The sequence below is a fragment of the Siniperca chuatsi genome, linkage group LG5 (genome assembly GCF_020085105.1).
Source record: "Siniperca chuatsi isolate FFG_IHB_CAS linkage group LG5, ASM2008510v1, whole genome shotgun sequence".
Classification (NCBI taxonomy): domain Eukaryota; kingdom Metazoa; phylum Chordata; class Actinopteri; order Centrarchiformes; family Sinipercidae; genus Siniperca; species Siniperca chuatsi.
The window spans coordinates 16,371,807-16,399,210 of record NC_058046.1 but is presented as its reverse complement, the minus strand read 5'-3'; the positions used below and the strand labels follow the sequence as shown (position 1 = coordinate 16,399,210).

Here is a 27,404-nt window from a genome sequence, read left to right as displayed (position 1 = left end):
TATGGTGTAATTGGGTTGTTACTTAAAACAGGAATTATTTATACTCTGCTTTTCCCTCTGTTGTTTTTATTGACCCCCACACTGATAAAACTGGCAAAAGTATCTGCAGGGGTGATTTGAAAAACTACAGAGTTTCCCCCAAAAGCCACCAACTCAGGTAGAGTAACTGCTTTTATTTCTCATAATTTTAGAGGCTTCAATCAGAGAGCAATAGTTAATTACAAAAACAAACTTTTGCATCCATGTATTTAGTAATATCGAGGGCCTGGTACAGACCCCAACCCTGTCCCAGTTGTGTTGGAGTGAGGTGGGGCTGCTAGGGAAAACCAGTAAGCCACAATGACCAGACTTCTCCAAACATGTCATTCTGAATCCCCTTTGTGAGCTGGTCTGAGGCATACCCAGGGCCCTGTTAACACTCCAAACATTCAGAGTCACAGACCCGTGTCCCCAGCCATGCTCTTTAAACACTTGTTAAAACGTATACTTTTTTGCAACGTCAACAGCCTGAGAATTACCCTACTGGGACTGCTACTGCACTATGCACTATGAAAGAAACGGGGAGAAAGGGAGAGAGAGAAAAAGAGTGACTGAGAGAGGAAAGCAATGGAGGGAGGAATAACTTTGTACAGTGGAAGTAGCGCCCCCGCTCTCCTCCCCATGTCTGCCTTATGAAGAGTGATTGAGAGACAGACCAACCCAACTCAGAGCCATTCAACCGAAATGCTCCTACGGCCCTGACCTGCTGTCTAAACCCCCTAAATTAGACTACTGAGACCCCAGGAGCAAGGCTTACGTTACCAATACCTGTGAAACCTTGGCAAGCCTCATCACCCTGAATGGGAATGCTGGGCAAATAAAAGCAGGCTGGCCTGTCTGCACTCTCTCTATACAGATGGATGGTGAAAGGCAACATGAGCCTGAAGGAATAGTTGGTGGGTTTCCCTTCTAGGCCCCTATAGGTCCCAGGCCCAATGGAAAGTCTAGCCTGTCTGAGGAGTTTCCATTGTCCGCCAGTAGAGAGGCTCGGCCAGAAAGAATAACAGGGACTAAGAGAGGAAGAAGGCAAGAAAAGAGTGAGAAAGAGAATGTGAGAAGAATCAAAAGAAAGACAAGCCAGCCAATTTAGAGATATTTTTTGTTAGAAAATAAGAGGTGAGTCCTAAGACCGCTTTGTAATTTCTGGGTGAGGTCCTGCTCAGATCCTACCCAGATCTCAACCAAAGGTGTGGGGTAGCGTGGAAAAATCCCTCTTTTTGTGATGCCCCATGATGCTATTCCACTGCATCATAGTAACTATAGTACAAAACTAAACACATACATGCACACATACACACACATTGAGCTGGCTTTTGCCCTTCATACATTACAAGGTTGGAAGGACCTGCAGACAGCGAGATACAGAGCAGGTGAGTTCATTGGACAGTGTGCATGCGTGTATTTTAGGCACTGGCCATGTAGACGAGGAGGTCCTCAGTTGGAGACTGATAGGAGAAGCGATGGCAGGGGGTAGATTAGCACATACCCCACAGTGTGATCAACAAGAAAAAACATTTATAGTGGACATAATAGTACAGACTCAAAATTGCCCCTACAGCAGTGAGAACTGGCCACCACTTATATACACATGTATGAAATCTAGTACTTTCTGGAACTCCTTCCTTTCTTATTAATATTTTTTCATCCTTGATGTGATGAAGGAGAAATGTAATTCATCTGTGGAAGGGTGAAGACAAGCTTCCTCTCCCTTGCCAGCATAAGGTGGCGGAAATAAGAGAAATGATTATGGAAGGAGAGAGGAGACGAAACTTAATGGGAGGAAATCATTTATACGTTACAGTCATTTTAATGTCCTGATGTCTGTTTCAAATCATCCTGGAGGGGCCGGACATACTAGTCTAACACAAGAAAGGGTGTTACGTTATTGCAAACTTGTTCAACACACAAAGGCTAGTATTGTGTTTTAACACATTATTTTCTGATTAGAAATCTGAGGGACAGAATCAAATGAACAATGAAGGAGACTGAGTGCAATGTGGGAAGTGGAGTTATGGTTTGATACACAGCTGTAGAGATACAAAATCACTGGAAAAGCAATTGGTTCTATAGATACAGTGTATACTATATAATGCAAATAAAAAATGACATCCCTGCATTGTGTTACAAAACAACATACTGTAAAAGGAAATATATGGTGTGGGATCATTTCTTTACAGTATTTTTCACACATGCCCCCAAACCTTTCTTTTGCACGTTAAGTAAGATACCCTGGAGTCAAAGCCTGAACTCCTTCCTCTGCCTGTTCACCCTGCCTGAGGCCCTGTGTCTTCTAAAGACCTGTTTGTTCACAAGTAGAGCACAGCAGGTGTTTGAGCAAAGTGCAAGGTGGAAATGTGGCTCCCATTGCTGCTGTGAGACTCATTTATTGAAATGTTCTCAATTTCTCAACAAAACATGCTATGCTTTCAGGCAAGGATGTGCAACAGTGTGTCCTTCCCATTAAGCATGAGCAAAAGATGCCAGCGGTGGAAAGACATCTCAGTGGGAATGCAACCCTGTGTTACAGAAAATATCGCTACAGTCTGTTGTAAAGCAGATTATTCAGCTGCACACTTTCATTTTACTTGTCAATAATGTGCGTATAGCTGTGAGGCATGGTGCATTTACAGTACACCTGCTCCTTAGTCCCCTCGCTACCAAATGTGCGTATTGTTTCAACACAACATTTGCCATTAATAAAGTGGAAGCCAATCAAAGCAAATAGACCAATGGATCTTTACTGTGTAATTGTGGATCTGTGTAATCGTTAACCTTGGCTCAGTGTGGGAAGTTAATGAATCAAATCAATACCTCTCTCTACTGATCCATAATTATTTGAAAAGAGATGAAAAATTAAACAGGCTGAGCCTATGAGGTTATCATGCCATGCAATTAGTCCGCCAGAGGGAGATTATGTTACCTAGATACCATTGGGGAAGTGTAATTTCTCTTGCAGATGGAGTTTTTTTTTTAATGAAGAGTGCAATTACCTAAATAGGTCAGCCAAAGACAGGCTGCTGCCGCTGCTGCTGTTGTTGCTGCTGCTGCTGCATGCTGCTTCTCAGCATACCTGAGAGGAAGCTCCTGGAGAAAAAAAAAAAAAAAAACACAGCGCACTGTTTGCAACTGTTGTTACCCCTTCAGTATCCTCCTTGCTTTCTCTCTCTTTTTTTCTTTCTCAGTCTCCCACCAAAGCTGCCTGGATAGACATATCTTCTGTTTTCCATATTAAATACCACATACATAAAAGTCTTTGTTATGCAGAGATTCAGCAAGAATAACATTTAATAACGTTTCCTCCAAATCAGTCTCAGATGGTGTGTTGTGGCCATTTGTTGATTGCAACACATGCAGCAGGTCATTCTGTGAAGTACAAAAGAAAACGTGTCATCTCTTGGAAATTAGAATGAGATAGAAAAAGTTTTCATATGTTATACTTTGCATTATCTTGCATTGATGATTTCATTGTTAATTATGTTTTGATATTTCTTGCCATCACTGTAACAGATTTGTGTCACAGTCACACAATCAGATGTGGCATAAAAATTTAAATGCTACCATTACATTAGTGTTTGGTTTTTGAAATATATGCTATGAATATGAATACTTGTTTTACAATTCACATTTTTTCATTGCATTTTTTATTTTACATTGTAAATAAGTAATTCCCTTTTGCATTATCATCATAATGAGTTATAGGGGAAAATTTGCTAATGACATCAGAGGTCAGCACGAGTTTGACAATCATCAGGTGTGGAGTAAAAGCTTATATAGATAGCTGTGTATTTTATCTGCTGCACACAGTAATTCAAGTATTATTATTATGACACTTTCTGGCAGCTATAAAAGATGTTACCTGTAAAAAAACAATATATCTACATCACATTTGCACTAATGTAACGTGATTGGTGAGAAAGTTTGAATGGATTTCTATAGAAGCGTATACGGGACTATATTCAAATGATAATGTAAACTTGAAAATGAAAATGTAATTCCATAATAGCATTATAATTTTCTACATATGTATGTGTTATTTGAGTAAAAATGAAAATGATCCAATAATCCAATAATCCAATTTTCATTTTCATTTTCACATACTTATATGGGCATTCTATTACCATTTTATAATGAAAATGGAAAAGCTGTTTGATATTCAATTTTCAAACGTGTAACCAGCTGCTCAGTGGACAATATTCAAATGTTAATTCAAACTTGAAAATGAAAATGAAATATAAACAATGTAACCTGATTTTCCATTTGTGCAAGCAATATTTAAGACAAAATTGGATTATTACATTTTCATTTTTACTCATATAACACATAGATATGTGGAAAACTATAATGATATTGTTTATTATTTTCATTTTCAAGTTTACATTATCATTTGAATATAGTCCCATATATGCTTCCATAGACTTCGTCATATTTAATAGAATTTAATAAAAGAAACGTCAGAGAGAGATTTAGCAAAAAGGGATAGATTCAAATGCAGTAAAAAAAACATTATAATTTTGACAGTGGCCCGAAGAAATAGAGAAATGATAGACATGAGAATAAGTAATATAATAACCCCAATATTTTCTTGGAAGCCACTCCACTGTATGATAAATAAACATTTGACCAGATATAATTGACTTGGCTTAGTTTTCCACGTGTTTGAAAATATACTGTTGTAATTAGTGTAAAATTGCCATAACCACTTCAATTTAGTGTTTATATTTTGCTACGCAGTTGCAATAAGGAAAAACATATAACACACACTGAACACAGCAGGCCACTAATAGTGAAAAGTAAGAAACAGAGAACAGGTACTTAATGAAACACAGCTCAGGCTACGAGGTGTTGAACTCATAATGAAAACTGTGCAGAGTATAAAGAAAGTGAATTAAAGAACAGCCCTGAAAGGGTGCCACTAATAAGCACATCTAAGTTGTTTGTTACATCTGATCCAAAACCAACCGTGTAAAAGTGGGTAGTATTTTCTACATGTACTATATGATTGAAAGGAGAATTTGGCACATGCTTTCTCTCCTCAACACAGAACAAGTGACCTTGTGAACCGCCCAAATGGTGCCTGTTTCAGGTTCTCAATGTGGCAGGTGCCTTGATCACGATTCAACCAACTTGTCAACAAGCGCTGTTTTCCTGAAACTTGGCAGGGACTCCAGAACAGATTCCAAGTTGAAACTTGGATGATCACATTCCAAAGCTGGAGGAGGTTTTTTTTGTTTGTTTGTTTTTTTATCTGTGATATACCTCTTTATTGCTGTACTGACCTGCACAAAAAATACAATGACCAATGCAGGAGGGAAAACATCAGAGGATACTTCAGGTGTCCTGTTAGACAGTAATTTGATACAGAGCGATAAGATCTGCAAATGACAGAGACCATGTATTCATCCTGTCTTTTTGATGGACAGGCTTTGCCCAACCCTCCTACACACTGACAAGTAGGAAATATGTTTCAAGGAATGACACTAGCATACCCTCTTACACTTAATCATTGTCAATCACTCAGCGCACTTGGCTCGTTGGGTAATAGGAACAGATCCAGCATCGCATCCCCTCCAATCTGTTTGGCTCTCACACGGGAGGTGCATGCTGTTTTCATGCCTGTGTGGGATGGCCTCAAGCTGTTTTCTTATCAAAAGGCCCATTCAGACATTCTCTTTGAGAGGCATCGCAAACCTCAGATCTCACAGCCTCCGTTCAACCACATGTCTTGATTTAAGAGGCCAGAATCAGATTTGCTGCCACGAAGAGCTGTCACTGCTAAAGAATGGGATGTGATTTATCATCCTGAACCACACACAAGACTGATAACCAGAGCGCTAGCATTTGTACGCATATGTGCACCCACATGCATGTGGGTGCACACACTAATTCCCCACCCCTTCACCCTTCCACCTCACATAAATACCCCAAAAAACTGATCAACACATGTTCTCAAGCTCAAGCCACAATTTCACATAGAAGCTGTCTTGCCCCTCGCTATCTTGCAGTGTGGAGTTGGATTACATGCTTTTCACAAAATGCAACTACATCACCTTCCACCTAGGGATCCTCTCTAAACGCTCTCTTTTAAACCTCCACTAACAGTCTCATCATTGATTTTATGTCTCTGTTTTTTTTTCCTTCTCAGGTTGTAAGCAAGCAAACACAGCTGAACCCTAACACCCTGTGTCCCGCTGTGTCTTCCTCAGGGTCTTCTCATCACAAAACAGCTACACAACATCTCAGAGTGAAACACCCTCAGCAACACAGGCCATAGAAAGGCAAAGGTGACGGGAGCAAGTTTTTTACCATTTCAAACATACAGAGCCATCAAATAAACTGCTCTCTCTTTCTCTCTCAACATCCGGAGGTTGAGCACAGTTACTTCTCCAAAGTAGTTTTTCTTGACTCTCTCTATCCATTTCTCACTTTTTACCTTCCCATCTCTTGCAATTTCTCTCTCGCTCTCTCCAGTTGCTGCTTATTATTTCTTTGTGGAAGAGTATGTGATTGCTAGGATGGTTTGGTGGCTGTCTCTTATGAAGTTGTTAGTTTCAACGGAAAGGCAGAGAGACTCAGATGCTCTGCTTCTGATCTCTCTGCCGCTCTCCTCTCTCTGCCCTTTCATGCTCTCTCTGGCTCTTTTTTGTAATCCATCAACAAACTGTTGCAGTGTATAGTGGTTTCAGTGGGATGAATAATCAGTATAAGGTGTGTTGGTAGGGACGGTGAGGAGACTAAACTTGTGAAAGGCTAGCGAGTGCAAGTGTAAACCTCGCCTGCTCTCCTGTCCCTGTTAGCTCAGCCATTTTTGGGCGGTCAGGCTGTCTTGCCACAATCACACGCTGGCGCCACAATTGCCTAGCCCCAACTGCAACCCTTTCACTGTGTAATGAATACATCCAGAAATAAACTTTAACCGCTCATGCCCCGCTGCTTGCCCCCCGTGCGTATATGTACAGAGACAAGACTGGATGTGATGTTTGTGTTGTGCCCTGGATAGTGGCATGCTCACCTGGCCCCAGGACGTCGTGTGGTGATGGTGTGGTTATGGTTCAACACAGAACCAGTCAGTGAGAGAGAGGTGACCACTGACCGCTGTCACCCTCTGGTGGGACCATACACACCCCTGGTACAGGGGATGTTGAGGAGAGAGAGAGATGACCAGAGAAGAAGAGTACTGTTTTTGTCTTTAAAATTGTTTAACTCCATGTTTATGTGTACTTGTGCTCATGTTTAGGTGGCATGTGGATACTCATGAGCACATGCAAAAGATGTAGGCATATGGCCACATACTGAACATTTTTTTCTTTACACAGTACATGTGGATGAAAACGCTTTTTGCGTTATTCGATTCTATCTGCATGGCTGTTTGTATGTAAGGTTCATTGCCGCAAGAGATAAATATACCTGAGCCTAGCCCACAGGCTCGACTCTTGATTGTGCAAGGAGTGGTCGGATCAGAGCAGTACTTTTCCAGATCTACACTCAGCCCACTTGAGTCCACCTTGAAGGGCGTTTCTATGAGGATAAGTGCTGTATGGTTCCATGTGTGTGTTTGTGTGTGTGCACTGTATGTACTGTAGGTTTGCACACATTTTTGCTTGTCTGCATCTGTTTTTTTGCATTGCTGTCTTATTATTTGTCTTCAGCCCTACTTGCGTGACAGTAGCAGCTTTCCTTCATCTAAATTGCTGTTTTTGATTAATTTGTTTTCATCTTATAAACACACCTATGAAATCAGATAGCATAACATTTATTTTGCATTTCCATCTGTAATAAATGAAACCAATTAAGCCATACTTTAAAATTAGGGAGGAGGCAATCCTAATTCTCTCCTTAAGTGCGGTTTCCACGGCAATCAGAGGCCTCTGCAGGGGGTCGGGAATGGAGGCGTTGGGTGGGAGCACACACAGCAGGGACAAACTGACTGAGTGCGAGAGCCTACTGCACTCACAGCTGAATCTTCTGCTGGCATGCACTTTCTCTTTCACATACACTCACACACAAATTCACACAGAAACAGCCAATATCACACAAACATTTGCACATATTCTCTGTTAATTTGGCCTCATCTATAGGCTTCATGGAGTGAAAATGAAGGCAGTAAAAGTGTCCATGTTAATATTTATCTTATTGTTGTCAATTTGATGAAGTGATGATCATTCAGTGATTCACACAGTGTATGCTGTACTGTATGTTTGACATTGAGAGACATTGTCTTGTGTGAGTAGGCATGTTCTTCTTATTTTCCTATGAATGAATTTGTCACAAGGCAAATGTGGGTATGACAGCTTCCTCAATCTGTTAACAGGGGAAGTATTTACAGTTCCAGTCAGAATATTAGGGAACCTGGGCCTGTGTCATTGTTTTTTGTCATGTCTGACTGGATTCTCCCTTTTCCTCTGATGAGTATTAGCTGTGATTTTAAAGACAGATTTTATAAAACCACACAGCAGAATAAACAAATGCTCATTTTTACATGTCACATATTTCTGTATTACTTTAGGTATGATAAATTAAAGTCTTTTTCACCTGAGATGAATAAGACTAGAGCTGTTTTGGAGCTTGATGGAGAGAAAGAGACGTGTGAGAGTTGTACTTGTAAAACTTGAAGGGAATGTGTATTGAATTAAGTACCTTGCGACACCAGACAGTCTCATTTTGCAACTTCTGCAAAATTAATAAACAAACTAAATGAATAAATAATAGCTGTGCGAAATGTTGACCAAGTAAATAGGCAGACAAGTAGACTGGCCCGTTGTTAGTATTTATAGCTTCAGCTTGGCAGCTCTTACAGGAAGCTCAGAGCTTTTAATTGAAAATGTTCTACAGTCCGGAGCAACACTCACTGCTCCAAGTTGCACTTTTTAGCCATTTTATGTTTAGTGTCACTTTGTGACTCAAACATACATTTTCAGTCTTTTTTTATTCAACCAATCACTGTTATATTTACAGTTATTAGATGTAGTGTTCAAAATGGAATAAAATCAGAGTAGCATTTATCAGTGTACACTGATTTAGAATTTGTGACAACACACAACAATTTGCTTAATAGGTAGGGAAGTCATAGATAAATTAGTTAACAGTTTTTTTGTATTATTTCTGATAGTGAAGTTTCTAATGCTATAACATTTTACCCATAGTTAAGTTTTTTGTTGTTTTTTTAATTATGCTACAGATTTATGTCTTTGTATTATTCTGGAGCTATTGTCAGTTCATCTGAAAATGAACACTGCACTATAAATGACTAAACAATGAGCCTCATTTAAAAAAGACAATAGAAAGAACATAGAAAATATTGTAAATATTGAGATGCCGTGATATTTTGTGGCCTGTAATTTCAAACTTACAGAATTACTGATAAAGATGGCCAAGCTTTTTGAATAGAAGACTGATTCGAAATCCAGCTTTACTTTTGCAACTCAACAGAACTTTCCCTGTAAACTTTGCTCTTGTACATGGCTGTTATACCTACAATTCCTCTAGTCTAGCAGGTAGTTTGCTCTTTTGTTGAAAAAAAAAAAAGGAAAAGAAAAGGTGGGATTCAATCTGTCACATTGGATCTGGCATAGCCATCTTATAGTTTGGGAAAGCAGAGAGGAAGTTGAAACTCAGACACAACAGTTGTTAGTCAAACACAGAAGTGTTCCACAGGCACAAGGATGGAGAGGCAGAGGAAAGAAAAGAGAGAGAGAGGCATATAGAAAGATGGGATGAAAAGAAAAAAGAAAGAGCACAGGCCTTCCTCAGAACTGTATTCATGGAGTCTGGCTCTTTCAGGTTCATCTCTCATTACTCCTGGGTGCTCTCTCAAGCTTAGCGGAAATGGATTATGCTACACAAAGAAAGGAATAATCACCCTATTCTCCTCCTTCTCTGATAAACACACACGTAGGTGCACGCGGACACATCCACACACATGTACACATGCATAAACACACACACACACTCTCTCTTCCAGTCTGTTGTTTTGACATACACACTGATGTACACGCACTGAGTGAGCCAAGCTTTGTGTGGCTGTGAGTCGCTGAGTGTGGTGCTCGTTCTCTCGCTGCATGCCAGGGGACTCGTCAATTATCTCCCCAAACGCACCCAGTCCTCGGGGGGAAAAGGCGGTGAGGGAGACGTCCCTGTTTTTGAGGGAACCTGGAGTTTGCAACATTCAGTTGAGTGACAATACATTCACGCTCTAATTCTAGGCTAGCAGATGTAATGTTTTTTTCTCTCTCTCTCTCTCTTTCCCTCTTCCTTTGTCTCACTCTTTTCTGCTCTCCTTGTACTTCTTATCATTCCAACTTTGAGAAGTTGGAGCTCCTAAAGGCTTTAGTGAATGTGTGTGTTTTGGGTGGTTTCGAGTGGATTTTGAGTGTGTGTTTATGCTTGCTTGCATGTGTGTGTGAATGTGTGTGTGTTTTGGATTAAAGGGTGTATGCTTGCAGTTTGATCTTTTTTATCTAATGCAGGCAAGGTGGTACTCCCTAAAGATTTAGTTTTTTCCCTGAGCAAATTTAAGAAATGTCTGTAAAGAAAAAACACAACAACAAACAAAAGAAAAACAACAATTTTATCATAATCATGTAATTAATTGTGCAATGATTAGCATTTTCTCTTTTCAAGCATGAAACACAGAAAAGCTTTAGCACTTTTGTATTAATATAAACAATCACATCAAGCCTTTTATGAATTCAACGTCTGAACTGACAATAATCTGATACAGTAATATTTTGATAACTTTCTGCCAACTATACACAATATTTTTAACAGATGGCACTCATATCATTACATTTTTGAAGTCTTGAATCTTGAGTCGAACATATAATTGCTCTGTCTCCTGACAGCCAGCAACCAGATTGCCTCACTGGGAAAAGCTTCAAATAAAAAACTCCCTGTCCATGTTTGTCTTGCTGGGGTGACTCAATGTATCTGCGAGCACTGGGCTGCAAGGCCACTTCTACCTGGTTAAATTAAAGAGAATATGAATAATAGATGGAGAGAATGACACTTCCGTCGCCAGGGGTAATGAAAGATCGACTCCCAGCTCTCTCTTGTCACTCCTCTGACTCACCAAGAGCGCTAATAAAGATGACACTTGACAGTTAACGAGACCCATCATGGGTGGGGACATGCACACATACATAAAGAAAGACAGAGAGAAAGAGTAAGATAGAGAGGAAACAAAATATAAGAGGAGGGCAAGTGTCATCAGAGCATCTAACCTCTGGCTGGCCAAATAGCTTGGTGTCCTGTCAGGAACCGAGTGGAGATCTGCTTTAACATTCAGCAACCTATTTTAGAAAGTCAACAGATGACACTTATATAGGGCTTTGAACGATAGAGATAGAGAGGGGCAGACAGGAAAGAGAAAATGTGAAGAATAGGAAAGTTGTTAATAAATAAGTGTATATTATAAAGGTAGTGAAAAACTAAGCAGAAACAAAGAGGAGATTTTTAGTCTGTCCGTGGAGGCCTAGTGGTGCATTGGAACAGGGAAGGTTGGAAGTTGGAGGAAGCCCTGCCCACAGCCTGATCTTCAGGGTCAGCTTCAGCTCCAGTCTCCGCCGCAGAGTGCCCAAAGAGAGGGCGTGCCATTGTTTACTGTCCGCGGTGCAGGTAAACAATAAACAATGAAAAGGTTGCCAGATCCTCACCCTAATGTTGCCATTTTGGGAACTCAAACACACCCCCATGCTCTTCACAGCCCCTACTCACCACCCACTCCCTCTCTCCCCCTCTCAACCTCTGCCACCTCCCCCCGTTCAGATTCATCCCCGGCCCCAGAAACCCCAGAGGGGCGGTCGCCCAGCCTGCCCACGCTGCCCTCTAAGAAACCACAAGAGGGTGTGGTTCCGCCTGGAACAGGGAAGCCATTTATTTTGGGCGCATCTCTGCTGACTGACTCATGTGTTGACTGGAAAGTTGGCTGCATGCTCTATGGGCCGAGGCTCCACCAACCCTGTGGGCTATCAGTTCCTGACCTGCCCTCCCTTCTTTTGGGCCCCCTGCACCTCAGCCCACCACAAGTTCAAATGCACCAATAGCCACCCACTCCCATCCTCCCACCCCTCTAGCCAGCCCTCATCACCACTCTATTTTTGTCTTTATGTCAGCCCTGCAACCTACCACCCTGCTCTTAATCTCAATTTGAAGAATTACCACTGTTTCACAGTGACCTTAAACTGATGTTTTATAAGATCTGATCATCTGGGGGTCTTTTATGATGGGCATGTGTCCCATGTTTAGCTTGGGGAACTTTTTTCTGAGAATGTACAAAGTAAAGAGAGAAACAAAGAGGCAGAGCGAGAGAAAGCAGAGTCAAAATTACGCACTGCCATACAAAATGAAAAAGGCTAAATACAATGGGATTACTTAAGTTTACTTGATCTTTAATTGCAAACCTGCAGATGTTATACATGTATTCATAATTAAATCTTGATTTTAGACATATTGACAGGACTGTGTCAGGGTGAGCCTTACTGATGGGAAAGACTCTGAACATATACCAGCCTATTTTGCTTCACTGGCTAAAATCAAACCAAGTACCCACTCCTTAAATACATCTATACACTCTTTAAATAGATTTGAAGCCATATTTATCTATGGTATACTGGCAGTCCTTGAAATTAAGAATTCATTCAATCAATTTCACAGTGAAATATCCAAAAAAGTACCCATTAAATGTCAGGAATAGGGCACCATTAAGAGCTCTTGGTTTAGTCATCAACTATTATAATACATAGTGGTTACTGTTCTCAGTGGAGAAATAAGTGACCTACACAGAAATTGTATTTATATTATGTGTGTCATAATTGAAAATTGGTGTTTAAATCATGCTGATACAGCTGAGGAAAATGTGTGTACTTTATGTACACTGTATGTTGCCGTGTGTGTGAAAATGGTCTGACAAAAAAACCATCAGACTACAGTAGACAAATTTTTCACAGCTGGAGTATTCCAGATGGCATGAGTAGTCAATAAAATAGAGGATGAGGGCCCATAAAAAACTTTTAAAATGCCCAACTGTAACAGGACATTTATTTATCTGCCTGGCAATGAATGGAGAGTCATTTATATGGTCTGGATCAAATTTACTCGTTTTTGCATTACTATATTTCAAAATATACTCATAGTTTATTTTGCCCGTGCAGCAAAGGTAATTAAGGAATTTTTTAAAACAAAATCTTCTCACAGCATGATGTACCACCACTATTCATATTATTAATTTGCCTGTAATATGTACCTGCAACTCGACCACCAAAACATGCTGACCTTCTGTACTGCATCTTATTTCTTTACCTGCTTTTTATTATGTAGTGGTCAAAGAAAGCTATGAAGTAGGGTGCTCTTCATCTTCTCTGTTTCTCCCCAGGGTCCCCATATTGCTCTGGAGATGTCTGTGGGTTCCTTGCTATGGCGTGGCACTCTGACATTCCCTCCACACCCACACTGGCAGCCAATGTGCCAATTAGTGGCCTTCTCCGCAGGGGTGGGTGTATGGGAGGTGGAGAACACAGAAGAACGAGAGACAGAGGAGAAAGAGCAAGAGAGAGAGAGAGTGTGTACATGAATGTTTCTGAATGTGTCTGTGTGTGTGTGTGTGTGTGTAACAAGGCCTCAGACCTCAGACATTCCTTTCACTATGACCTAGGGTACAATTAAGGGGATGTCCCTCCCCTGCCTCCCCTGCCTCCCCTCCTTGGTGGACCACATCAACGGAAGTCCTGGCCCAGCTGGAGGCTCTAATGACGGGAGGGAGGCCAGGTCGCGACCCTGGTGTGCCACCTCAGCGCCACACCCTTCCTGTTTAAGTCCAGACAGGGTCTATGCCAGGAGAGGAGGAGAGGAAAGGGGACAGGGGAGACAGGGAGTAGGAAATTGATTTGGAGTTGTCAAGATCTGGAGAGGAGGAGAGACAGATTTGGGAAAAACTAACATGGCAGGTGGCATCATGCTAAAAGAGTTTGTTTGATCATGTTATTAATTTACCAGAGTTACAAACCTATCGTTGAGTAAAATAACATATGCTACTGTTATTTCTAACTTTGGACTAAATTGGAATAAACTGGGCATATTCCAAACCAATATACTACAAGTAGTAATGGGCACAGGGCTTTACATAGTGTGTGGGTCTCTGGGCATTTGTTAGTATGCAGAGAGTTGTGTTAGAGTATCATGGGAATGAAAGCTGTGGTCCTCAGCCCTGCTATCGTCAGACAACCCGCCCTGATGGAGAGGCTCGGATAATGATACGTCTGTGAGTCTGTCTATCTGTCATGCCTCTGGATTTGCTAGCTCCGCTCTCGTGAGTGAGGAACAGCAGGGGACATGCGGGGGTGGTAAAATGTGTGTATGCGTGTTTATGAGTGTGTGCTGTATCTGTATCTTATATGTATGTGGAAGGCATGCAAGCTGGATGTATATATATATATCATGTATGTGCGTGACATACATGACATATATACATCCAGCTTGCATGTGTGTGACAGGGGTCCCCACAGATGTTGATGAGCGTCTCCTTTCAGAAAACCCTGTAATTGTCACCTAGCTCAAATAGGGGAGAAGGATACACATTGGATATCCACACTGAAAACCTGCAACCTGCAATCAAAGAAAAGTGAAAGGTAGAGAGAGATATGCAACAAGATAAAGACGGAAAAAACAGTCGACGTGACCAAAAGAGAAATTATGTGGTGGAAATCTCAGTGACCAACTGAAACAAATGTTCTGCTGGTGTGATTTACGCTACAAGTGCTAGAGTTTACACATATATATATATATATATATATATATATATATATATATATATATATATATATATATATATATATATATATATATGTGTGTGTGTGTGTGTGTGTGTGTGTAAGCTCATGTGTGGTGTGTATTCAACCAAGTCAGTGTGTGAATGTCTGCTTGTGTGTGTGTGGGAAAGATAGAAACAACTAGAGTGAGGGACAATCAGTGCTTGTCCAGTGATCACAGTCATTACATTATTAGTGCCTGAGTGACCAATAACACTGACTTTCCACTTTGTCTCTGAAAAAAAACAGACCAACTTGTTCATGGTGAGTTCCTATACACTTCATTAAGCCATGAATGTAACTAAATGCTATACTTGAGCTTATGTAAATGAGTGCGGTTTGCTCGACTGTGTAAAATCCAAATAATAAAATGTTTGGCTTTATCTTGTGTAATAAGAAAATGCCATAACTTGTTTATAACTCAGTAATTATTAAATATATTTGCTCAAGTTTTAGTAGACTAATTGCTAATACACTATTGATGTTTACAAGTATTTCATGAATTGGTAATTGGTCCATTATTAACTTAAATGAAACATAATGTGTAGAAAACCACATTCACACCTAGGAGTAAAGCAATGCCAAAAATGTGTTAATCGTCAGATCTGCATGAGAGAAAATAAAGTATTCTGATGACAAATTGCCTTGAACTTTTATTCACCTTCTTCTTCTTGTCATCTCTGGGACCTCGTCCACTTGACTTGTGACTTGAAGTAGGATAAGTCTTTCCCAATTGTGTAATTTTTTATGGAAGTATATTTTACACTTAGAAATATTAGAATATATGTGGTTTTACCTAATTCAAATTGACTAATAAAGAATATTTAAATATCGCGGCAGCACCCTGACAATAAGCACTGTGTGTGTGTGTGTGTGTGTGTTGCCATGCTGTCTTCCTGTAATGTCTTACAGCACTGAAACAGTAAAGATAAAGACAAATACTAATTTGTCTGTATTGACTGTCCTGCTCCTCTGTCTCTCATTAGCATCTATTAATCTATTTACCCTTCACAGTGCCCTGACACCACCCCCAGAACCCCAGCCTTTGCCAAAACCAAAGTGACAATGGCTCCGCAGGCGAGGTTGGGAGGCCATGAGGTCATACCAATGATGGCACTAGCTGTCGACCGGTGAGATGTGGGGCCCGTAGGCGGAGGGGTGCTAGGTGCCTGCGAGCGGAGAGTGAAGGGAGTGTGCCGGGGGAAGTGAGACATTCATTAGGAGAGCCAAGCTGACGCTGTCACCCTCACCCTTGCCTGCTTCTAAGGAGCCTGCTCAGACACACGCCAGCCTCAGCTGCTACCAGACCGCGGCTGTGCTCTGCACCAACGCACACAGTTTGTGTGTGCATATATATGTGTGTGTAATTAAATGTTAAAATGTTGCTTTATGCTATGAAACGCTGTCACACAAATGCTATTTCATCCACAGAGGCAGATGAGTGAGGAGATAAAGATACAGATACAGAGAAAGACACACAGTGAGTCTATCACAGTTCATGGTTCATCTGCAGAGGCTTATTCTTATTTCAGGCGGTTCTGATGACAAATGAGACAAGCATGTTCCCTCAGTCATCTTGCACACCTGTGAAAGCAGAGCCCATTTTATTGGGCCTCTATTCAATGAGAGAGGCAAGGAGTCAATTATTGTGTACTTATTCTCCCTCTGCCTGAACACAGACTTGTTAACGCTTCCTAATAATGAGCTACACTGAACAAGAGGGTTACACTAGATCCTTTTGACTCATAACTCACAAAAAGGAAAACGTTTTCCATTCTCTTTGTGCTCTATCTAATATGCCTGATAAAAAAAATTAATAAAGAGATGAGGGACATGAGGAATGTTTACCTTAAAACTGTAATGATGTCCTAGGCTTTTGTTGTTAATACAATGGTAGAAGTGGCAAAGCTGTACACATCACCGTGATTAATACCATCATTATTCTTTAATAATATTGTATTATATTTGTGAAACAGTATATCAGTAAGGGTAGTGAGCAGAAGAAAACATATGATCATGATACATCTGTTTCTGTTATTTGAAGGCCCTCCCCTGACCATAATGCATTACTGCCCCAAAAGACTTGACTCACACCTGAGTCCTCTTGAACTGACATTTTGTAATTAGCCAGATCGGTAACACTAGCTAGCTGATGCTTCGGAAGCCCTTATGAACTCCCTATCTGCATCATTATACACTATCTGTGTAAACTAACTTACAACTCCTTTGCTAAAAATACAGTAAAATCTTATTTTAGCACTTGCCATTGTTAGCTAATTTACAGGTGTGATTTCTGTTGGTGTGGGCTTGTTACCATTCTATTAAATTTATTTGTTTTGCTTGCTGAGAGCAGTGGCGAAGGCAGGGGGTTGGGGTCTTCAGGCATAAACTTGAGGATGGGGTAAGATTTCTTAAACTAATCGACACATAAGGAACTGTTTCTTTACACTCAACAGCTAACACATTTCTATATCCACACAATTTACTTCCCTTAGTTTCTGCAAAATTTCCAGATTGCTTTGGATTTTAGTGCAATTAAGGATAAGCTCTGATCACACCCTACTTTCCTTTTTTAACATAAATTTAAGTTGACTGTTTTCTACTTCTAGTCTTTGACAGGTTTGCCAGTAAAAAACTGACAAGGATGGATATCTACAGCTGTGCATTAACTTGTATTTAGTTTGTCGTCAAGTGAAAAATGTATTATCTTGGAGTTGAACCAGTCATTATTGAGAAACACACAGAGCAAGGTAAATTAAAAAATATATATATATTTTTGTGTGTGCGTTTCTCATGGATTTGTGCTGTTCTGCTAATTTTAGTGTAAGGGATAAGATTGCTGATAGTCTTCATACTGTAGTCAAATTGTTGACACTGTGGATGTTATTTTTGTTGCTAGCTTTACAGAGTAAAATTGTGTTTATTGATAAAGTTGCAGCAGCTTAGGAGGAACAGGAGATGACTGCCGCAGCTCAGCAGGTTCAAGAGTCTGCTGCAGCTTAGCATCAGGCAATTGCTGCAGCTCAGGAACAGGAGACAGCCATGGCTCAGCAGAAACTGGATACAGCTTTAGCTCAGGAATGGGAGACTTCTGCAGTTCAGGAACAGCGGGTTGCTGCAATCCAGCAGAGGCAGGAGGTGGCTGCGGCGGCCCAACCAGGACAGGAGGTGGCGGTGAGGACGAGAAGCTGGACAGCAGAGGGGCACAACGTCGGCGGAACCAATGCTTCCTCCTGGGGGCTTCCTAGAGGGTGGCTCCCCAGAGGGTGGCTCTAGGACTTGATCAGGCAGGGAACTGGCTGGTTCAGTGCTAGCCAAATGGCCCATTGGCTGTAGGCTAGTGGGGTGCAGGCTAGTGGCGAGCAGGCCGGGATTCGGGCTGGTGGTGAGCAGGCTGGAAACCAAGCTGATAGTTGCGGGGACCTCCCAAAGCCAGGCGGGTGCCTAGGTATGGGTTCAAGAGTGGAACCAGCTCAGGACAGGCAGGTTGCAGGCTATCGAACCTGAGCTTAACCGACTGGAATGAAGGCTGAGGTGAAGGCCGGAAACTAGTGGATTGGATGCTGGCAGGCCAGAGTGAAGGGTGGAGGCTAGCAGGCCGGGATTCAGGCATAGGTCTCTGGGTATAGAGGATGTCTGTGACCCACTCAGGAATGGCTTCCCGCAGCCCAGGCAACGCCGACAATTTTGCTTGGACCCGAGAAATGATTGCCTCTCTGTGGAAGTCATCAGGCACATCAGTGAGGCACATCAGGACTCAAATGCAGACACTCAGGCGCAGTAGGTGCAATTTAAATTGTTTAATGAAAGAAAAGTCTTACACTGATACAGTGTCCAACTGAAGCTAACCAAGTCCAAGCAATTCAAAGCAATAATCCAAAAGCGAGGTCCAATAGAAACAGGATAAATACAACACACCGGGCCAGGGCACATGACAAGAAGACAATAAGGGAACAAGGGACAAGGGAACCACTAAATACACTCACGTGAGGGGAGACAACGAGACACAGGTGAAACCAGTCAGGGTGGAGCAAACAATCCAGAACAGGCAGGAAAAGCAAACAAACACAGGAAGTAAAACTACAAGACACATGAGGGAAGGAGAATATTTAAAAATAAAACAGGACAACACTATAAACCAAGACAGTATGTCATTATATGATATGATAAATTAATAAAAGATAATGCTTGTTACACCACCTTTTAAAGTGATATTAGAAATTACATGCTAGAATGTGGTATTATAGGAATATTGTAGTATATTATACAGGGCTTAAAATGATAAACTGTGAACTAGTGTTCCGATTTTTTTATGAATCAGTAGGCATATTTTCGGCAATTTGTATACTGTGTTTATGAACAATATTACTGATTATATTTTTTAGGGACTGGGGACCGCCAGTAGGCTGTCCCACCCCTGACTGAAGTTGATTGGTCCACTTCACATTTCATTAGTGTCAAACCAAATTTTCTCATAACATAAAATCAGTTGTGAGAACAACTAAAAACAGTGAGTATTTTATATTTTACACATTTATCCAGGGAACCCTATTGCCAAACAAGAATGTCAGTATTGGACAATTCTGCAAAACTCCAGATTATCTTCAGTGACAATGTTTTTAAAAACTTAGTTTCACTAACCATTTTAAGTAGAAGATTGTTCTCTCACACATTCTCCACCACTCTCTGCAGACTCAAATAAGACTAAATTACTTGTGGAGAAGTCTATCAGAGGTGGTGATCTTCTCAGTAAATTACTTCAGAGAGAGACAAATTGGATTTTTAAATTTGAGGCTATGATATATTCAGATCCAAATGATTTCAGACCTTTTTTGTTAACTGGCTTAATCATATGAATGTTGTCGATGTTTTAGAGATTTGTATTTCCATTATTATGGCGACAATCATTACAGTGACTATTAATTATCGCTACATAGCCTACTTGTGATATGTTCAATGTATTTTATGTCTGATATGTTCAATGTATTTTATGTCTGATATGCTATTGTAATTTGGCCACATATTTATCTTTAAAAGGAATCACGACCTACAACTCAGGTTGACTCCTCTTTCCAGCCACTCCCTGAGGAAGACCCAGTGAGGGTCGAAACCGGTCTGCATTATTGTCCTTTGTGATATTTTTCATACTCTGACTTGCCCTAATTAATAAAAGCATTTTAACTACATCCTTTGCTCGATGTGAGTGTGCCTGAAGTAAGCCAAGTGGCTACCCTTTTTCTAAGACTAAATTACTTTTGAAATAATTAAGAAAGGTTGAAATTATCGCCAGTAGTGACAAATTAGAGCTGTGACAAATTAAAGTGGCAACTCTTTCCCAAAAAATTGGGCATTTTACAGTTTCAAAAGCTTTAGAGGATGGTGTCTTCACACATTTTGTTTGGAGAATTGTCCTGTTCAATGTGCTCGATTATCCAGAGTATTATGTCAGTCTCTGCTCGTCACACTTTTTTTTTCTGCTGTGACTTTCTTTTTAAGAACGATAACATTTATTTTCTGCTTTATGTGTTTCACAAATGCTGTATCTCTGCTTATAGAATACACAATTGAAATAAGATAATGAATTCCACTGCATTATATTTTAATTCACTCCAAATGAGGTTGATCGTTTGCCAAATCAGGTTATGAGAACCCCTGGCTTTGTTCATTTGTTTTAATTAAACAGAAGAGAAGAGGTGAGAGGGAAAAAAACACTGGCACGTTGTTAGTGTAATTAAAGATTAATTCCAGAATATTATGTGCGTGATAATGTCTCCAGTGTTGGGCAAAGATTTCCATATTTTGCATAAAACACAATGTGGTTAATTTTAGATAATTTAACATAAAAACCTGTCACAGGCACTCCTACTCCTATTCATTTAGCATTAGCAGTGCTTCAAGGTCCACAATTCATGTGTCACTCCTCTTGTCAAAAAGATGTTTTCATGTGAGGATAAACCTAGGGCAACTGTTAATGTGTTAAGTCAGTTATTGTTGAAGTGAAGACTTCAATGTACATGAGAGAACAAGATTCAATAGTTCAATTTAGAAGTTCAGTTTAAAAGATTACTGGACAGGAATTCCCATTCCACCATGGATCTCACAATTGTAAAATCAAGAAATTGTTGCCAAAAAACATGATTGTTCACAAAATTTCACTTGCTTGTTCAAATTCTGGCCATGGTGCCTCCATCTTGATGCGTCACACCACAACATGTCTAAGCGACATCAACAAAGCCCTTTTTACAATATTCCCCTTTCTGACTCAGAGCCATGTACTTGGGCATTGCTTCTGCATAGAGATCAGATACATGCAATATAGCCAATGTAGCCATATTGGGTTTATGTATACAACACACTTTCAAATACAGGTACCTTTGATTCTTTGGAAATCTGTATTAGGACCAACCTGTCTAGAAATTACATTTATATCTTTTTTATGGTTATGTTTAGGCACTCACAGCTCTTGGTTAAGGTTAAAGAAAGACCTTGGTCTTGGTTAAATATTAAAAAAGTCAACACTGAAATAAAGGCCTTTTGTCATAGTGAGCCACTATGTCCCCTGATCCTTGTGTAATCTAGTGTTTTTTTTCCCTTCCTTGTGTTTCCTGGCTGTCCCCTGTCCGTTGTTGTGTATGCATATGTGTGTATATGTCTGTGTTCCGGTCTGCTGCTGATCACCGGCACACCTGACTTCAGTCTCGTCCCCGACCCAGTCTGGTCGAGTCCTCAGGGCGGCCACAAACCACGCCGAATACTTCGTACACCGATAACTATCTGCACAATAAAGATCGTTCCAACTATACCCAGCTCTGTTCCGTGTGTTTCTGCATTTGGGTTCAGAAAACACTCATGCGGCAGAACGATCTGGCCAACATGGACCCAGCGGAAACCAGATCCGATGAGTTGAAAGAACTGGTGTTGGACCTTTCGAGTTTGCTGGAGTGCTGTGGAACAGCCAGCAATGAGCATTCCAGGTTGACAGTCAAAGCTGCTGCTCGTTTTGTTGTATCCCGCATGCCCTGGCTGTGGGAATCCCTTCCTGAGTGGGCCAAGATCTTTGTGTCTGCTCCCGGTTCCCGGCTTGACTCCCGACCTGCCAGTCGTCAGCCTGCACCCCGGTTTGCTGGTCTCCAGTCAGCACCTCAGACTGTTAGCCAGGAGGCACCTCAGCATGTTGCTGCCTTGGTGCCTTCCGGTAAACGCTCCAGGAAGAAGCGTGGCTCCCTCCGCGGCTCACCTGCCTAGCTGCTCGCCTGCTCCGCTGCCTAGCTGCTCGCCTGCTCAGCAGCCCCCTGTCCCTGCCGGATCGCAGCAGCCTCCGCAGCAACGATCACTCCCTGCCTCTGCCGGACCGTAGCAGCCATCACTCCCTGCCTCTGCCGGGCGGACGCAGCCTCTGTCGCAACCATCACTCCCTGCTGGATCGCAGCAGACAGCAACCCCTGCAGGGTGGCAACAGCTCCCCAGGTCCCTGTCCTGATGCCCCGACGCCGGCTCCCAGACCTGATGCCCCGACGCCGGCTCCCAGCCCTAATGCCCCGACGCCAGCTCCCAGCCCTGATGCCCCGACGCCGGCTCCCAGCCCTGATGTCCAGACGCCGGCTCTCCGTCCCGATGTCCCATCGTCGCCGAATCCATGTCATGCTGTTCCAAAGCTGGTTCTCAGTCCTGACATCTCGTTACCGGCTCCCTGCCCTGCTGTACTGTCACCGGTCCCTGGTTAGCAGGCCCTCCAGGGGGTCCCCACCTCAGGCTTCCGGAGAGGTCCTGTCTTTGCTGCCAGCCTCCAGAAGGGTTTCGTCTTCTCCCCTGGTCTCCAGAAGGTCTCAATGTTCTCCGCCGGCCTCCAGAAGGTAACTACTGTATCTGCACAATAAAGATCGTTCCAACTATACCCAGCTCTGTTCCGTGTGTTTCTGCATTTGGGTTCAGAAAACACTCATACGACACCTTTGAATTTACTTGATTTTAATGTGTACGTAACATCTGCCTTATGACAAATACTAATATTTGCCAATCAAGATCAATAGTTAATGACAGTAATGTAGTGCAAATACAAGTTCAGACTTACTTCACATCATTTAATCATGTCACTGGACTGTTAAATGTCTCTCTTTAATAGAAACACTGCAGTTGTATCAAAGATAAGCAGGACAATATCAGGAGAGAAAAATTAACATCCAACAAAAGTAGAAGCTAAGGGGAATACTACATGTCTAAAAGGAACAACAACTATAAAGACTTAAAACTTAAAAAGCAGGCTGGGGGTATCATACAACAAACAGTCCAAGTCCATGTGAGATGAACTACAGTACATGTCCAAAGCTTTTAGAATGGACAACACATCAAGTACACAATCAATGCAATGGATGGAGCAATAATGTCCATTATCCAAGATGGTGAACACGGAAAACTACATCCTGTCCATCTCGCCATTACACATTGGTAACAGCACACTGATAGTCTTTGATACTGATCCTGGAGAGTGAGTTGAGCTTCACGTCAACCTGGAGTGCTTTAAAGGTGGACTTACATTCAGGAGGGCAATTTAGGCTCACACAAAATGGCAGCTTCAAATGCAGTTCTCTGCAATCTTGCAACACCATCTTGCCCTTGAGGACAGTCCCGATGTCCACTGGTTTATATGCTGGTACTAGACACTAGACTAGTGTGTGATAACCTGTTCTCCCACTGTGGTCTCCTCGATGGATCCCTGGATGAGAGCTTCACGCTCTGCGACCTGTAGAATGCACATTCACAAATTCAAACAAGATGAGATCAAACAAAATACACATATGCACTATAAATATTTTACAAAAATGTCTGCATTCAACAAAAACGTCAGATAAAGTCAGGAATGTGCACTTGCAAAACAAAGGGACAGGTCTGAAGGGAGCCACTTTAAATAAAATCTTCCCTAAACATAGCATGAAACACACTCACATGCCAGGTTGAAAGAGTTCTTAGTGTGTGTAATTCCTCCTGTCCATACAGTCTGTGAAGTGATCCCTTCATAACACGACTACACTAAGACATGGAGGACAAAATCCACAGACCTCGTTCTGAAGTTCAGATGAAGCTAATATGAGGCTTCAGCAGTCTGAGTTAGAAAATAATTTGAATATCTTCCAAAGTTATGGATTTTTAGTACCAAATCTGTTTTTGTTTCCTTGCTGAACTGTGGTGAATGGATACATCCTGGTGGTCACATGCAGGTTTGTTGTTGGGACAAAACAGACAACAAACCTACAGATGACTGTCAGGATGAAGATAGCCACTATTTTGTCTAACTCAGCCTACTGAGGCCTCAATATATATTATATATATTATATTGAGCTGAACTTCAGAATATATATTATATATATATATATATATATATATATATATATATATATATATATATATATATATATATATATATATATAAAAAATGTGTATTTTTCACAGAACGAGGACTTTGGATTTTGTCTCCCATCTCTTACATTGTAGTCATGTTAGGAAGAGATCTCTTTACAGCCAGCAGCCAGCATGGACAGGATGAGTGATTACACACCAACAACTCTTTCAACCTAAATATGGCATTTTAATGTTCTGCTAACATGGACAACTATCTTTTAAGGCATTTAATCCATGATGATTCAAATGAAGTTTACCTACTTACCTACTTAGATTTGGCTATTCTCATCAAATGTAATTTTAAACATAAATTTATTTTTCATACTTCTTGAAGCTTTGCTGAAGCTTAAGAGAAATCAGGGTATTTCCCACCTACGTAAATCTGAGACAGCCCATTCAAGTGCTAAAAAAGTAATACAATTATTAAAGCCAATACCGCTCACCACTACCACAGAGCCTTTGGAAGACTCAGTGTAAAGCATAAGTTTATCGATGGCCATGGCTGAGTGAACACCAAGTAGGCTATCTATACAATAACAAAATTAAATGTTATTTTTGAATAAATTTTGTTTTCCCATTTGCTTGGTGAAGCTTTCGAACAATTAGGAGATTCCCCACCAAGGGATAGCCCATCTAAATGATTCGTCAACCACCCTAAAAATGCAGTTAAAAATCAAATCAAATAATTTTATATGAGTAATACTCACCACTACCATGAAGATTTTGGAGCATCACTCAAAACCTAGCAGAAGTCAATCAATGCCCTTGGCTGGAGGAAAACCAGATATCTATTAAAAAATATATAATGTTAACACTGGAAATTAACATTTGAACTGCTGCTCTCCTCTGCTGTCACCTGAAATCAAGCACTCATTTGTCCTCACACAGCTGCAATTGATTATGACTGACTGAGCTGTTTGTCTCTAAAGTAAAAGCTTGTCACACAGGAGAAACAAAACTAACTCATGTCCCTCTGGAGAGAAAAAAATTGTGTAAGACAGTTCCATAAACTCCAACAGCACATCTTTGACACACATTTCATGAAACATTAATGTTATCAGGTAAGGTTTTAAAAGTTATTTGAGGGCTAATGTTAGAATGGTTAATGATTGGTAGCTAACATTTGCTTTAACATTAACTAGCTCAAGTTGCTTACTGGCAGATAAACTAGATAACAGCTTAGTAAAAATAATGCATATTAACAGACCAGCTCTAACTTTGACTGATTTGATAAGTTTAAAGTTTTAATTACCTTCACTGTTTAGAAACCTCTGGAGGGCCACGAGAAATCCTCTGACACGAGAGAGAAAATTGCACAGTGCGTAACGGTCCTTGGCTGTTGTTGCGCCTATTCCCAAGATACAAAACATAACTTCTACAATTTATCTAAACATGATTGAGATTAGTAGAATTTACATCCCTAAAGATTAAAATAAGTGCTTTTGTTGCCTAAAATGTATGCAGCAATCCCTTTCAAAATGACATTGACAGAAAAAATTTGTAGTGTATAAATGTAATTTCTAGGATACAGGGTTGGACAGACTTGTTACTTGCAGAAAATATTAGCTTTTTATTGCTCACATCACATTCAGATTTTGTTTTAGAATCATAATAGGAAGTTATAAAGCATGAGTTCATCTTCTGTAAATGATTTCTAATTCTACTTTTCTGAGGTTTGTTTTATTAGATTAAGATGTGTGCATCTGTCCAAGAAATTTCCCTAAACTTAGACACCATATATAGCAATATTGTTATTTGAGGAATAAAAATCCAATTAAATTTATTATGTATCTTGATTATTGTGCCTCACCAACATGAAAAACTCCTCAGGCATTTTCAGTGAGCATTTTTTCATTCCACCTGAATGCTTAATTACCTAAATGAACTCATTATGTACTTCACTGGGCTAATTTAACTCTTTGTCCAAGGTCAAGTCTGACAGAGATTTAAAGTGACCAGTCTGTAGGCCTGGGAGACAAGGAACAGTGTTAAGTGCCAAGAAGAGCATGTAGAAAATGAGGTGGGAAAGAGTTGATGGTGTAAAAAATGTAAAACAAATCCAAGTTGGGTAGGTCATACCTGCATAGATAAAGTGAGGTTTAGGGACCACCCATTGTAGCTGCTTGCAAGTGAGCAAAATAACTGCAATTGTTGACCATGGCTGCATATTATTGGCTACATTTGATATCAGTAGGATACAGGTAAGTAGGTTTAGAGTTTGTAGAGTGAAACACAGAGCACTATATCTAATGACACAGCAGTCTGACTACAGCATTAGCCCATCGCCTGCAGGATGAATAAATCAACTCAGTCATCATCTGTGTCTGAAAGCGATGAACTTGATCAAAAAAGCTGATGTTGCTGAAAACTTGTTGTGGGTCGTTTCACCAATCTGTCATCAACATTATGGCAGCAGTTCACAATAACAGCAACAAAGGCTCCTGAGCACTGGTGGTACTCTTCTGAAAGAGCTGCTTTTTGAAAACAGTCAAATGTGCCACCAAGATGATTGGATGTTTTTAAAGGAGGGGTTAATAGATATTAAACTAACAAATTATGAATACATAAACTAAGACTTGGTCAAAATGAATGTTGTATGGATATATCATACTCCAAAAACAAACTAAGTGCTTGGTACTATCAGTATGAAAGTTGTTTGGACTAATCTCATGAAGCATTAATAAGATGTCTGCTGACAAGCCAACAGACTCAACATGTCAGTTTCTCTTTTTTATCTTCATGGATCACACCTACAGCTGTAGCAGGAAAAATATTCTGTAAGTCCTCAAACATGTATCTTGGGACTCTGAACCATGTCACACAGTTTTCTTCCTTTTTTGGGGGGGGGGCTGCATTCTGCATAATAGACAACAACACAGTTGGGTTTTCTTTGTGGCTACATCACAAAAGAGTTGTAAATCATGAATGAGAGTTATTTTGCATTTTGGTAGGATGAGTGTGATGGATAGGCCTACGGTGTAGGGGACAAATGAGTGAAACAACATGGGGAGAGTCATAGGTCTCACTAACTATTGCACCATAACAACTGCACTGGTTTCCCCCAAAAAATAAAGAATTATACATTTTAACATATTAACATATACAGGGCTACTGATTAAAATCTTCACTTTAATATATCTGGTATTGTTTCCTATTGTTTCATATATGTAT

General features: G+C 40.7%; 1 long non-coding RNA gene across 1 annotated transcript; it reads right to left on the bottom strand.

Moving 5' to 3' along the window:
- Positions 1 to 22,788: 22,788 nt before the first annotated feature.
- On the bottom strand, positions 22,789 to 25,083 carry LOC122876245. Its single transcript, XR_006378042.1, has 2 exons — positions 24,941 to 25,083; positions 22,789 to 23,577 (listed from the first exon to the last, which is right to left on the bottom strand). It is a non-coding gene; the product is annotated as an uncharacterized LOC122876245 (long non-coding RNA).
- Positions 25,084 to 27,404: the final 2,321 nt, after the last annotated feature.